This window comes from Lepisosteus oculatus, chromosome 25, assembly GCF_040954835.1.
Source record: "Lepisosteus oculatus isolate fLepOcu1 chromosome 25, fLepOcu1.hap2, whole genome shotgun sequence".
Classification (NCBI taxonomy): domain Eukaryota; kingdom Metazoa; phylum Chordata; class Actinopteri; order Semionotiformes; family Lepisosteidae; genus Lepisosteus; species Lepisosteus oculatus.
In genome coordinates this window covers 11,380,183-11,395,333 of record NC_090720.1, presented here as the reverse complement: position 1 = coordinate 11,395,333, position 15,151 = coordinate 11,380,183, and the positions used below count along the sequence as shown (strand labels likewise).

At 45.7% G+C, this 15,151-nt stretch overlaps 1 protein-coding gene across 2 annotated transcripts in view; it reads left to right on the top strand.

Moving 5' to 3' along the window:
- The first annotated feature begins 11,040 nt into the window (after positions 1 to 11,040).
- prdm2b (PR domain containing 2, with ZNF domain b) overlaps positions 11,041 to 15,151 on the top strand; it is a 57,339-nt gene continuing 53,228 nt past the window's right edge. The window contains exon 1 of one of the 2 annotated variants that reach the window (XM_069184038.1): positions 11,041 to 11,332. The gene's annotated coding sequence lies outside the window, so the exon portion shown is untranslated. Of the gene's footprint in view, positions 11,333 to 12,412; positions 12,600 to 15,151 lie in introns of those variants that run through there. The other variant, XM_069184039.1, reaches the window with a different exon arrangement.

The following is a 15,151-nucleotide window of genomic DNA, read 5'->3' as shown; positions in this document are numbered from 1 at the left end:
AGCTGGCTTATTCCTAGTAAGAGCTGGGCAGAACCAACACAACTCACCTCCCAGTCAACGCCATTCCTGTAGTCATTGGCAACCTTGTGCTGTGGGGATGCTTCCTCACAGCAGGCACTGGAAAATGTGTAAGGATTGAAGGGAACGTTGTGGGAAATACTAGAAGAAGACTGGGTTCAGTCTTTTAAAGGCTAAAAAAATGGGGAAGATATTCACCTTTTCCACCGGACAAAGACCCAAAGTCTAAAGGGCAAGGCGGCCTTGGGAAGCTCAGCATGAATGTCTTTGAGTGGCCCAGTGAAAATCATGACTGGAATCCTACTGAGAATCTGTGGAAAGACTTCAAAGCTGTCCAACGTGACAGAGCTTGAGCAAATCCACTCCCACAAATGGGTACAAACTGCAACAGACTGGTGAGCAAACTTGGTAGAGACTTACCCCAAAAGGTCTTTGGTGTTTAGTTCATGGGTCTGAATGCTGATGCAATTAACATTTTTCATTTTTTTTTCTTTTTGATTTTTGCCAATATTTACTGTAACTTATCTTGCCCTTAGGAGCCTTCAGTTTGTACTGTGCATTCAGGTTTTTGAATAAACTATTAAACATAGAAGTTTAAAAAATGCCCCATTTTGTAATTTCACTAAATGGGACACCATAGGAAGGTTATAAATACTTTTGCCTGGCACTATATATACAGTATAGTATACTGTAACTGAGATATCGTAGATTTTTGAACAGCAGTGTACACACACACAGCTTTACAGAAACCAAAAAGAGGAAATTGAGACTTAGGGAGAAACCAGAACAACAAAGCAATCAGAATTTCTTGCATTTATATAGCATTTTTCAACCCAAAGGACAAGAATGTCCTTTCCACTACTGAAATACAGCTCCCACCTGGGGACACACAGGAGCCCCACTGCACAGCAGCTCAGATGGAGGTGTGAGAAATTGCTTCACAAATTCAATTAAAACGAAACTTTTAGGGTGGTTGTCCGACTGCACAAGCTTCAGAGTGGACCTGAGACAGGAAACGAGGGTAATAGGTAGTACACACCCCATCCTCCTGGGAACCTGGATAGGACTGAAGTATCCTGTGGTCAGAGAGCCGGATTCTGGGATGGCTGAATTCTCTACTGTCTCTTCATGTCTGCTATGAAGTCAGAGTGTCTGTGATCAAACCCTGGCTGTACTCATTGAAGAAGAAAGTACAGGAGAGTAAGTGAACCGTTCGCACAGTGATCGTTTTTGAGGCCTTGGACAACCGAATGTAATTGTCATTAGTTCTTCCAGATTAAAGCCTTTACTTCAGTACACGTTTGGTCCTGTAATCTGTAATAGGAAGCAGTACAAAGCTCTTAAGCAATGTGAACAACAGTTCATTTGTAAATAGCAGCAGAACTGATTGTTCTTTTAAAAATTTCAGCCGTCCATGCATCTATTTTCTAAGCCACTTTATTCAGTACACGGTCACAGGGAAGTCGGAGCCTATCCCAGCAAGCAACGTGCACAGGCGGGATACACCCTGGACATGATAACAGTCCATTGGCAAGCCAAACAGACACAGTCATGCACACACTTGCTCCAGGGCCAATTTCACAGACGCCAATTAAATTACCAGCATATCTTTGGACGGAGGGAAGAAACTGGAGCAGCTGAAGGAAACCCATGAAAACCCGAGGAGAGCATGCAAACTCCACCCAGATCGTACACCAGGAACTGGACCCAGGTCCCCTGTGCTTTGAGGCAGCAATTCTAAACACTGCAGCACAATTTGAAACATTTAAAAGAGAATGTGAAAGGAAATAAACAACACAAGGGCATTTGCTTCATCATGCTCTATTGGATGCTTGTAGCTTACTAAGTTTAAGATTGCATCCAACCTTTTCTTGAAGGATCCTAGGGAACTGGCTTGGTATAGCTGGGCATTTTATTCTAGACACCGCCCACCCTATGTGCAGAGAAATGGCGCCTGATTGCAGGCCCAAATGTCAATCCTTGTAACCCCCACATGTGTCATAGCTGAGCATGAAGAGGTGAGTGGGGCTGACTTTCTCAGTAGCATTCTGGGTTTTCCTAGAGGAGCTGGTTCAATATGATGGAGTCTGCTAGCAGAATCTGTATGTTACTCTGTACCCATATAGTGGTAGGAGCTGTGAACTCCTGCTGAATTCACATGCTAAACTCTAACCTTGCTAAACTCCTTCCCTGTACTGAACTCCCATCTTCTGTACTAAACTCCTGATGGGGGACGGAATGTTTTAAGTGCTTTCTGAGTCCTGGGGTTTCTTGAGAAGGCTACCTCAGAGACAGGAGGGGGAGGGTGTAGAGAAAAGTACATATAAGCTGTGTAGAGCCATATCCCCTCTGAGCAATACAACAATAAGCCTCAGTGTGTTGCTCCTTGTGTGCACTTGACAAACGGACACTTCAGGCCCGAATCTCTTGGTTTCTACAAATACTTGAACCAACCATCTCTAGGAAGACTTCAGGGATTCAGTTTCTTGACCCTATCCACACAATATGACAGTTCATTTTGAGTGGAATAAAGCATGCAGATTCTTCTAATTGTGGAAAATGCAATATCTTGTGAAGGAGGTCTTGCTACCACCAGGGTGAGGCTTGGTTTTAAGCTCTCTGTCCTACACATGTTCTAGAGAAATGCAACTTATTTAAATTCGTATTTCAGTGCAGCAGGAGGAAGAATAGTGGCCTACAGAGCTCCGTTGTGACCGAATTTGGCAGAGAAGAGTGAAATTGTCATTGTCACCTGAAATTCACCAGTTCGCTCTCTCTCTCTCTGCCTTGAGGCGCAGACTGGCTCAGAAGCAAACACCTCCACTGACAGACACTAAACCGCTGGTTTTCCACAGCAGAAGCTGCTCTGTGGCTAAGAATCTGTAGCTGTGGCTGGGAGGTTGCTGGTTCAAATCCCACTGCCGGCAGAGGAATCCTACTCTGTTGAGCTCCTGAGCAAGGCCCTTCACCCCAGCTGCTCCAGGGGTGCCGTATAAATGGCTGACCCTGCACTCTGACCCCAAGCTTCTCTCTCCCTGTGTGTGTCATGGAGAGCAAGCTGGGGTCTGTGAAAAGACAAATTCCTAAAGCAAGAAATTGTATATGGCCAATACAGTGATCTTATCTTATCTAAGAATGGCAGTGCAGGCATGTCACATTGGACTCCGGCTGTATCTGCTCCACCTCGTTGACATTCACACACCCCCCCGATTATCTCAGGCCTTGCTCTTGTAGCAGGATGCCACTCTCACAAAGTTGGGCTTATTTTGAGTGCCTTCAGCTGGGTTGTGTTTTTAGGCAGCAGCCCAACAGCCCGACACCGTCAGCTCCAACATCCAGCCCTCCAGTGAACCACCAACAGCTCCACTCCCCAGCCCCCAAACAATGGAGCCCATTGAGGGCAGGGGAGCTGGAGTCACAGGCTTTCTGCCGGCCTGGCTGTCCCGCACACACAGGAGGTACCAGAGCAGATTCTACACATTTTTTTTTCGTCACTTCCTAGACTGAGCAGGCACACACACACACACAATGTGGTCCAGGGATAACGGCTGCTTGTCTGGGTCCTGCTTTAACCTGACTTATATCCTCATCTCACCCCACACCACATCACAGAGCTCATGAATTCAGGTCCGCTCCCCCCTTTCTCACCGATATGGGACTCTAGAGCCCGAGAGAATAAAAAAACTGCAACTTCAGTGAAGCAGAAGGCATTGCCACTTTTATGCTGATGTTCTGATACATCCTTTTTTTCCAGAAGTTGCTCAACATTTTACAGACGTACTCTGTCTTTTTCAAGACATCAGTGGGGTCACATCAGTAAAACATACTCAGAGAGAAAAGATCCTTTCACTGTTATTCTGTCATTTCTTTTACAACTCTTCTGCAAGGCCTATTTCTCTGCCCTGTTTACAGAGACATTTCTGTCCCTTTTTCTTTTTCTCCAACAGCTTTCACAATAAGACTGAGTAACATGTTCTGGAGACCCAGCCCTGTAAGTGTAAACAAGTCTCTTCTGTTTGGATTACGTGAGAACATTACATCTTCATTTAAGAAGAAGTTACCTTATTACATCAGGTGGATGCTGCACATTGGCGGTGGAGGGGAGTCCCCATTACCTGTAAAGCGCTTTGAGTGGAGTGTCCAGAAATGGGGATCCCCTCCACCACCACCAGTGTGCAGCCCCACCTGGATGATGCAACGGCAGCCATAGTGCACCAGAACGCTCACCACACATCAGCTATCAGTGGGGAGGAGAACAGAGTGATGGAGCCAGTTCAGAGATGGAGATTATTAGGAGGCCATGATTGGTAAGGGCCAATGGGAAATTTGGCCAGAACACTCTACACCCCTACTCTTTTCAAGAAACACCCTGGGATTTTTAATAATAAATAATTGCTTACACTTATATAGCGCTTTTCTGGACACTCCACTCAAAGCTAGTTACAGGTAATGGGGATCCCCTCCACCACCACCAGTGTGCAGCCCCACCTGGATGATGTGACGGCAGCCATAGTGCGCCAGAACGCTCAACTCACACCAGCTCTCAGTGGGGAGGAGAGCAGAGTAATGTAGCCAATTCAGTGAGGGGGATTATTAGGAGGCCATGATTGGTAAGGGCCAATGGGGAAATTTGGCCAGGACGCCGGGGTTACACCCCTACTCTTTTCGAGAAACGCCCTGGGATTTTTAATGACCACAGAGAGTCAGGACCTCGGTTTTACGTCTCAGCCTAAGGACAGCACCTGTTTACAGTATAGTGTCCCCGTCACTATACTGGGGCATTAGGACCCACATGGGCCGCAGGGTGAGCGCCCCCTGCTGGCCCCACTTGCACCTCTTCCAGCAGCAACCTTAGTTTTTCCCAGGAGGTCTCCCATCCAGGTACTGACCAGGCTCACAGCTGCCGAGCTGCAGTGGGGCGTCAGCTGTGAGGCTAAGTAATGAACCCTGAACCTGAGGGCACATCCAGAAGCACCAGTTCAAAGAAGTACATTTAGGAGCGGGAGGTGTGACAACACTCAGGGAGAGTGCGACGATCCCAAGGCAGGGACTGGAAACCGGCTGCAGGCTGGCGCACAGTGAGCATGAGGAAATGGGGGCGATAAACAGGGAGCTGGAGAGAGGGAGGGAGAGCACACAGCCGAATCCGGAGGAGCTTCCCAAACAGGTGAGGTACGGAGCCAGGGAGTCATGATGAGAACCAGCCGGGCAGGATCCGGGAACTCAGTCAGGAGACGAAGCGAGGGGTTGGTACACAGTAAGCTAGACAAGGCACAAGAACCGCAAGACGATCGCCAAGCAAGCGGAGACTCTCAGGGGAAAACCTCATGACAGAGCACTGAGCAGGGGTTCAGTCAGGACTTACACCCCTCAGTGGTTAACTGGGTAACTGCCCCTGAATTAATACCCTTACCGCAAACAGACAGCTCCACTGAATGTATTAGACTGTGTGGAGGGTGAGAGCCAATATTCACGAGTGTTACAGTAAGGAGGATGCACTTCTTTACATGAAGGGGAGCGGGTGGGTGGAACAAGCTGGGCAGCCATGTTATTGGTGTTAGTGCCCTGGGAAGCAGTGCCGGGATGTGCTCTTTGTCCTTCTGTCCTCTCGTTCCTGAGTGTGTCCACCGGCATCCCAGGAGGGGCTACAGTGTGGGTAGCTAAGGGTGACACATTGAGAGTCTCGTGGAGAGAGGGACTGGGCTCCGGCAAGGATTCTGAGAGGGAGAGACACTGAGAGGGACCACTGTGAAGGACAGGGGTCTCCCTAGGCACCCTGGACAACGTGTTGGACAACACATGTCTGATATTGGCTATTCTATCCGATGGGAGGATAAAACAAGTTAACTGCTGTTTATCTCTCCCAGAACAAGTCTCTGAAAGCTGTAACGTCCTTTTAACAGCTTTTACACCCGACTCCTCCTGGTGACGTCTTCCTAAAGAGGTTCTGAGCACCTCGCCCTGCCCTGCTCGACAACTCTATTCAACATCGAGTCTCTTCCCTTTAAATCAAGTCTTAATCCACTGTTGGCCATGGCCGACTGAGGTTTTTATTTCTGGGGCTGGCCCCGGAAAGATTGGACGCCATTCAAAACACTAAAAGCTAAAGAAACAAAACAACACTTCCACCTCAGCGTGTGCTGTATATTTTCTCTTGGCTGAGGGTCAGCTAAACTGCGAGATTTTTTCCGAGTTACGAACATCCTTCGCGAATCTTTTAGCGTCGCTTTGCCCCAGTCTGTTTCTTCTGTTGTTGACACTACGAGCCGTGCGCTTGAATAGGAAATAAACAAGTGTGCACACGGTGAACACGGTAGTTATTGTGTAAAAACATAATTATGCTAATTGCAGTTATTAACCATAGGTTAATACGCGTCCTTGCGTCATTTTCTAGGTGCTATGAGTCCACATATCGCTCCAAAACTAACGTGACGTATTTAGCTCGCATGTATGTCTGTACCTGTCCCCCAGGTAATTTCTCGATTAAATCTTCTGAGCTTACGTTTACTGAAAAAGACGTTTCACCGCGGTCCAGTATTTCTGTACGCTAAGCAAAGGTTTGCGCTGCAGCTGTTAGCAATTAATGTAACTGAAGTTGAACAAAGAATTCATTTTTCTGCTCAAGCCTTGAGCAATGAGCCCGTCTCGTGGCCGTCATTGGTATGGCAGGCACCCGAACTAAAGCCATTTCCACGAAACAGCTTTCCCTTCACTTCCATATCGTATGTGTATTAAAAAACGCTTTTTAGTTCACTTTCATGCAGCCCAACTTACTTTCCATTAAATCGGCAAGGGTGCGAGTTTCCTAACCCTCGTGCCCCGGCTACATCCTCTGGTTTTTTTTACAGTCTGGTCTCCTAATTTTCTCCCTCATCTCACCTGCTGAGGCAAATCTCTCTCCTCTACCTGATCTGCTGGGCCGTGAGGCTACTGGCACCGAGCCGTGTAATGAATTGGCTCCACTCCTGCACTATACAAATGCAAGCAATTGATTTTTATTTGAAGTGGTCATGGGCCTTTTCTGTCACAAAGCTTAGATGCGTGCCATATGCTAGCTTTGACCCTCCTTATAGCAACAGCTGAGAAAAGCGACAGAAATCTGTGTTGAAAATTACAAGCTCTTAAAAATCAACAAAAGACTGCCACTGATTATGACGCAATGTGCAATGTGATCTAAAACTCAAACTTGTCAAATATTAGCTGTAATTTTCTATTTTGAATGTACATCATGTGGCCACCTTGAAGATTTCAGTAGACTTCCAAGAGAAATCAAAAGAAGAAACTGGATATTTCTTTACACAGTATGTGTGTTGTTAATGCATTACCAGTTCAGTATTCGGTTGTGTGCAAATTGAGTAATTCTTTATTTGCCTTCAAACTGTTATTTTCTTAACAACTTAATTTTCCAATAAGACATCTTTAAAAGGGATTCTCAAATCTGAGTACAAAATCAGAATTTGCTCAATTCCTGAAGCATAAATGCTGTGCATCCACAATACATTTCCCCCGTGAAGATCAGTGCTTAGAGTACAGAGCGTGCAACCACCAGACCCTTCCCCAAATTGTTTTTTCCTGTAGTTTTCTGCTGCACCAAAAAGTCTTCAATGCATCTTTGCGGCAGCATTTTTGCAAGAAAATTGATTAGGAAATGAACTTCAAAGAAATATGGAGTATGGCAAACACATGACGCTGCTGTGAAGTGGTGAGTAACAGAGCCGAGACACTGCATCTTTCCAGCTGTCTCCAAACAGTATCGTGTCATCGGGGCTCACACATTTTCACAGCAAGAAAACAGAAATAAAAACCAGCCGGATCAAACTGAGCCATTAAACTTCCACAGCACCTACTCCCACATGGAGGAATTCCGGAATGGGAATGTTGTTGCTGAAGGCAGGCGTTTAAGAGAAAGATACTGGCAAGATCCCCTCTGCAAACTGCGGTGTCCTCAGGTTTGCTCTAGTGTTAGTAAGGTGAACTTGGAACCCACACCCACCCAATGCTCGCGATGCGCTCTGTAGTGTTTCTGCAGACACCACCAGCTAGTGTGTGCGGTAAACAGGCCAGGCAAGACAGCTCCTTCACCCTGTTTTCTACAAGAGCAAAAAAAGGGATGTCTCTCGACTGGCTTGGCTTAGACATCAGCACAGTGTTTGCTTTCTCACTGCTCTTGTTTTCGAGTGTGTGAGGAAGGAGTGAATCACGTGCAAGGTTTGAACAGTGGAGACAAAGAACACAGAGGAAGTGGTTGCATTGCTCCTGTGTGAAACCCATTCGTTGTAACATGTGGATCTGCATTTAAACAAGAAAATTGCCCAGCAATTGCATTGCCCAGCAATTTAAATACAGCTCATAACATAAGCATTTATGACAGCCTCTTCAACAAATCCAAAGACCTTTTTCCGAGATACAGAAAGTCTATACAATCTCCTTCACTGTTCCAGTGGAAACATATCGTACAAATCAAGTTTCTGCAACATTTTCAAAAACTGTCCTATAAGATAAAAGATAAACGGTCAGATTGAAACACTAAGTGTTTTATTTTTCTAAATTGACAATGTAATCCTTATAGAGGAAATTAGGATTTTTCAAAACTGGTCCAGAGGGTTTACCAGTAATTGTGTCCTACAGGGGGATTAGCCTCAGAGGTGCACCTGTGAGAAAAAAAAAATATAGTCATTACTACAGCCTCAGAATCAGTTCAGTCTACTGAAGTGTGTAGAAAAATGTTAAAAATGTATTCAGGCAGATTGCTGATGGCCTTCTTCGTTCCATTCTGAGATATTTTATCTACATTCAACTGCTTTACAAAGCGAGATCACAGTAGGACACTATAGGCACTTATCATATAGTTCAGCTCCACACCACAAACACGTTTTAGATAAATTAATCTTTCCCTTTGTGCCACATGGAGGAACCAGAAAGAGCTTTTGTTTCATGCTAGTAGGGTGCAAAATACATCTTAGTGCACATCCTTTCTGAAGCATAAAGTTTTTCCTGCCTTTGAATTTACGATCTCTTCAGTGGTGATGATTGTGGTTTGTTATGTACCAGCAATATACACTCTGTCTACCCCCTTTTAAGCAACAGTTGTGAGAAATGTAGTCTGGGAAGTAATAGGTAATTTCCATATCAGTGCTCAATCTAGTTTCCAAAGCACAAAGTAGACTAGAGAGCATGACTCCCTATCCTGGATGGGACACCAGTCCAACACAGGGATAAACCCCCACTTACTGTATACAGCTGGGGAAGACTGGAGCAACTGGGATAAACTATTTCACTCGAGGTACAACAGCAGTGTCTCTGCAGCAGTGTCTCAGACCCACTAGTTATGAGACCAAAGACTTACCCACTGAGATATACTGGTTTCTAATATCTGGTATAAAATTTGCAGCACAGCTGAGAGAAACTTTACAGTCTCCACAAACAGGCCCGGAGCAATGAGAAACACACACCGACTGCAGCCGAGACAGGAGAAGTCTGCTTTTATAGGCAGTATTGACCACACTATCTGAGCTTTCTCTGTCGTCAGCTATTGTCTTCTGCTATTGAGGAGAAACAGGACAAATACTGTACCAACAACTGCTACAGGAACGAGCAAGGTGGAATCTTTTTAATGCGGAATGGTCTTTTTGATCTCACACTGGACAGCTTCACTCTGACTGCTGCTCACCCGGCGAACTGGGATTCCTGCTGCCATTTGCCGTTCCCCGAAATCCCGTTCGTTAAGAGAGAGCAACTTTTCGGGGGTCAGCAAAGGATCCCCGTAAAAACGTCTGTCACCCATCGATGCTTAAAAGCCTGATCAAATAAGCACACTATTAATGTTGCTACCAACATGCATCAGGGAGTTGAGTGCAGGAAAAAAAAAACCCACTGATGTCGCATTTTATACTACCCGTTTCTAATAAAAATAATAATAATATTGTTTAAATATATCTGGGATGGTAAATCATTTTTTATCTGGCACCCTTTCATCCCCATATGATCCCAAAGCAATTTAGGCACAGGACCCATAAGTCTTATGAGTAACTGCTTCAGCAGGGTTAACTATGTGTAGGTGACATTGTAGAAACACATTGGACTTCAGTCAGGGCACTGGAGTTAACACCACTCATCTTGCAAACACTGCCAGGGGATCTTTAATGACCTAGTGGTCAGCTTTAACACATCATCCAAAGGACAGCAGCTCTTGCAGCAAGCGCAGTGTCCCTGGTCACCATGCTGGGGCACTGATTTGGAAACTCTGGCCCAGTGGAAGAGCACCTCCTACTGGTCCACTAGCACCGCACAGCCGAATTCACTTCATTTTGCACCAACACCCCGATGTCTCATTAAACTCTGTCTCCCAAAACGAATTTAACCCCTCGATCTCCGCAAACCGTTTCTCTAGTTGAAGTCAAAGCACTTGTGGTTTACGCTCAGAGAGAAGCTCTGTCTTACTGGATATACAAGCACAGTTGCTGTCAGATATCTACTGATCGGTTAATGTGATCGAAGTTTAATCTGTACATTTTAGTTTGGTTACTTTATAATATTAATAAACCACCCATCAATGATTTGAAGACAACTTTAAAAAGAACACTATCGAGTGGTGTTTTTGTGGAGACTCTAACATTTCTCTTGACGGTACTGGAACTTTTAAAACCAAAAGCTGTAGAGGCAAATAAGATCAACGCGTCTCACGGAAGGGCAAATTATAAAACAAGAAGTTTTTTAAGTAAACCGGAGTAAATTTTTAAAAAGGAATAGATCGGCGACAGAAAATAAAATGGCTTTGATGGAGTTTCTTTATACGGCTCTAAGCCCTACTGCTCCGTGGTCTTTAAAAAAGACGAAAGGTTTTCGCCTCTTGATTTAAGTAATTAAGTAAGTATTTGACTGCCGTTTTTATTGTGTACACTTGATTTACGCGTGTCTTCTGTGCACGACAACTGTGTTTAATACTGTATATCGGCTGCCCCGAGTCCGAGGCCACTGCGTACCTGACTGCCGCTTTAGAATTATGTTTTAGTCAAGAATTACTCTTCCTATTTAAAGGAAGCTGCCGCGACATCCTGGGTATATATACCCGATGTGTGGGATACTTTTCAAGTGTTCAGCTAGCGCTTTCTCGATCTGTAAACGCATCTCGGAGCTGGCGAGCCCGTTGAATTACCCCGCCGCGGCGGTGTGCAGCGAGCTGCCTGCCTCTCTCCTCGGACGGACTTAGCAGCAGCTACACAGGCGCTTGGCTTTCGCATCTATCCGCCATTTTCCGCTGATTGGGAGCAGGTAGACCAAGACAGACCGCACGACGCCGCTCAAAATACAACAGGTAAGTCCGAGAAACGGGGTGGGATGAGTGCAGGAATCACCTTTAGGTGGCTGGCGCCCGTCTGAGCCACACCGGTGCGTTCTTGGTGCCAAGAATCGCGTCCGCACACTGGCCCGGCCCGGCCAGGGTAGTGACAATAGAAAATGTATTTATTCCCTCCGCTTTCTAGTTGTGTGCTGCATGAAACAAGAGAAGTTGGTGGGGGGACAAACGCCCAAAGTGCGTGAACTGTCTTAAAGTTGAAACTTTTTTTGCCTTTCGCTCCTTAATGGTGTCAACTTTTCCTCTGTGTGTCGGGGCTGTGTGTCTGATTCATCTTAACTGTAGGTACTGTCACCTGCCTGCCCGCACGCTTTTACAATCTGATAATAGGAACAATATGCCATCAATAAAAAAAGATAGCTAATTGATTTATTTTTTTTTAAATGTGTGCATTGATTTTCAGAGCGAGAATCAGGAAGGGTGGTATATGTTACTTGCTGACATTGTGTAAAACGGCTCATCAGAAGCATTTTCGCTTTTGAAGCCCATTGTACTTGCACTTCAGCTTACAGAAATTGTTCAGTCGCCGCGGAAAGTTGCGGGGTTCGGGAAAACTTAAGCGCTGCGGTGCTGTTCTCAGGAGTGCAGCAGCTAGCGCCTCTTTGTCCACTTGCTGTACAGTTACGCGACAAAGAAGGTTTTTTACATCGAAAGACGCTTTAAAACGACATTTTCGCGTCTGCGGTGCACAATAAAACGGCCTCGCCGGGGCTGTATTACCCCCCGACGAAACGGCTTTTGCTCATTTTCCACGTTTTTTTTTTTAAAAAAACCCCACAAGAACAAAGGTTGTTGAATGTCTCTGTGCTAATGGAAAGTTCTCGATCACGCATAAGGTTGAGACGCGACGGGGGGTCGGAACGGCGCAGTTTCCCCAATTCGTTTGTGTCAGGAAGTTAAAGAGTAGGTGCTTTGAAAGGGGTAGCAGTTCTTTTTTTTTTTTTTTTTTTTGGAGGTGTGTGTTTGGTGGTGGTGGGTGCTTAAAAATCTCAAGCGGTTGTTGAAGTTGCCGTGAGATGAACTCGAGGTGCCCGGAGCCGTGGCTCCGCCGCGGGAGGAGGCTGAGCGCTCCGCGGTGCGCAGCGGCAGCGCTGACAAAGGGGCGAGCCGGTGCCAGATGCGAGATGCTCGCCCCGGTCTGCCCCGGGCGGCGTGGGGGGCTCTCCGGACCCCACCGGCAGCGGACACTTCCCCGTCTTCACGCTGACCCCCCGCTTCGGCGAGGGTGAGTTGTCGTAAGAGTGGAACCGGCCGTGCCGTGATCTTCTCGTTTCTATTCTTCTGGGAGGAGAAAGAAAGACCGGGCGATTTGGCTCAGGATCTTTTTTGGGGGGGAAATTCCGAGTGTGGCATCGGGTTTTTGTTTGTGTGGATAAAGAGGAGAGGGTTTGAAAAGCGCCTTGTGGACATGGGAGAACGTTTAAATAAATCCCCGGTCCCCGTTGTAAACCAAATAAGCTGCGTTTTCCTCTCTAAAACCGCGTCAAACTGCTTCAGTTGCTGGAAACACGCCCACTCCCGCTTTTAGAAATTGCTCACAAAGGTAACTGTAAGGTGTATTTTTTTTTGTGTGTGTAGCCTGATTGAATGTTATGAAAAAATGTTGGACAATTGTTTTTAGTATTCTTGAAGATGTGTTGCAGATGAGCAAGAGGTAAACAAACGTTTCTAAAAGGTGAATTCGTTGATAAGCAAAGAGTATTGTTTGTATCTGTATCTTCATATTGCAGGTGTTGATCAGAATCGAATTGTACGCCTTTGCTTACAGGGCTCTTTCATACCAGTAAAGGCTTTTTACATATAACACATTTCAAACAGGTCTGTTATGAAAAAGAGTACATGTAACTCCTGTGCTGGCATCTCAGCATTGGCTTCCTGTGAGATATTGAATTGATTTTAAAATCCTGTTGCTTTCATTTAAATACTTCATGTAGAACCACTAGAGCAATTAAAAGAGTTGTTGTTTCACTGTCACCCTTGTTGTGCTTTGAAAGGAACTGAGCATGGTTTGTGCTGTGTCCCCGGGGAATAGAGCAGGGGTCCCCAATTCTGGTCCTTGATGGCTGGCATGTGTGCAGAGTTTCAGCACACCTGAGCAGAATCAGCGCTTAACTCTCCAGCAGTTATTTTGATATGTAGGCTAAAGTCATATTTTATATTTTAACCGATTGTCACATGATATTTTACAGCTGTATTTGTTTATACATTTTAACATGTCAGTTTGGCCTTTTTTTTTTCATCAGTTTATTTTGTCCTAGGAATATTTTTACTTCCATGAGTGTGTGGACTTGAAGCATTGGGCGTGACAGGAGTGATAGAGAAAATGTTTGTACAGCGTACTGTACTGGTGTTGCCATCTTGCCCTGCTGCGTGTTGGTGTAGTCCAGCACACAAGGCACAATGAGAGAATGAGAGACTGCTCTCTTGGTAGAGGCAGGCTTTCTCAGCATGGGAAGAGCTTATTGGCAGAGTAAGAAGAGGATAATCACATTGGCCCCCGCTGACAAAGGACTGGAATTGTACGCCTTTGCTTACAGAGCCTTTCATACCAGTAAAGGCTTTTTACATATTTCATATTTCAAACAGGTCTGAAATGAAAAAGAGTACATGTAACTCCTGTGCTGGCATCTCAGCATTGGCTTCCGGTGAGATATTGAATTGATTTTAAAGCCACGTTGTGGGAATTGTGGAACTGTCACAATCGTCTCTGGCTTTGAACATTTATCCATGAACCCACATGTATCGGCCAAGTTGCCTTAAAAAGAAGGGTGTTGGCAGGTTAGGTTTGATGTAGATGTTGGACTACAATCAGGAAAAACAGCCTAAAGTAATGTAGTGTATTGTTCTGTAATAAAGTCTGCCAAGGACCTTTTGACTTGGGATAGGAGAGTCATGTAGCTAACTTCACCAAGTGGCATCCTGTTAAAAAACAAAGTGATGGATTTTGGGAGCTTCAAGGAGCAGGGACTCGCAGTATCCAGAGCCCAAGGGCGTTAAAATTCACACCCTTAAACAGAGCAGAGCAGTATTTCCACAACTCCCCTGCGTCCTGTGTTGTAACTTACCTGCCTGCCATACCTTCCAGATGCTGTGTGAAGTAGAAAGACTTGGCTAGCCGACACTACTGTGTCAGTGTTCAGTCTGGCTGGTTTCTGGAGTGTACTGCGTTCATATTCTCTCCCTGCACATTTTAACTTGGCAAGCAGGGTGCTGCATACCCCATGCCTGAGCAGGTGGGTAGCATTGAATATGATGCCCATAGTGTTGCTGTTGAGATCTGTTGAACTGGTACACTGGTTGGACAGTACTTGTAGCACTGCTGCTCAGTGTTGCTTTAGGAGGGGGAAGACTGTGGAGCTCTGGAAACCCTAAGATAGACTCCAGTGATCAAGGGGGACCTTCAAAGGGGGTTCTTCAAAGTGAGGCTGTAATCACATGTTTACTTTCATGCTTGAGCGAAGCAGCTAATGCAGGGCTGGTCTGGGTGGGGGCTGCTGTGGTTTCATAAGTCAGTTTACGATCAGTCTGATTGGCTGACACCTCAAGATGAACATCATACTACTAACGTCTAACAAGCCTTGTGTTGCTCCTAACCGTTCTGCCCCGGAGGCGTACAGATTTGCTAAAATGTTTTGTGGCGGACAAATTTAACAAAAAAGGTTTGATGAACAGGGCGGAAGGGCAGGACAGAACTGAAGTGATGTCTGTGTGGAGTTTGCATGTTCTCCCTGTGTTCACATGGATTTCCCCCCTGGGTGTTCTGGTTACTTCCCACAG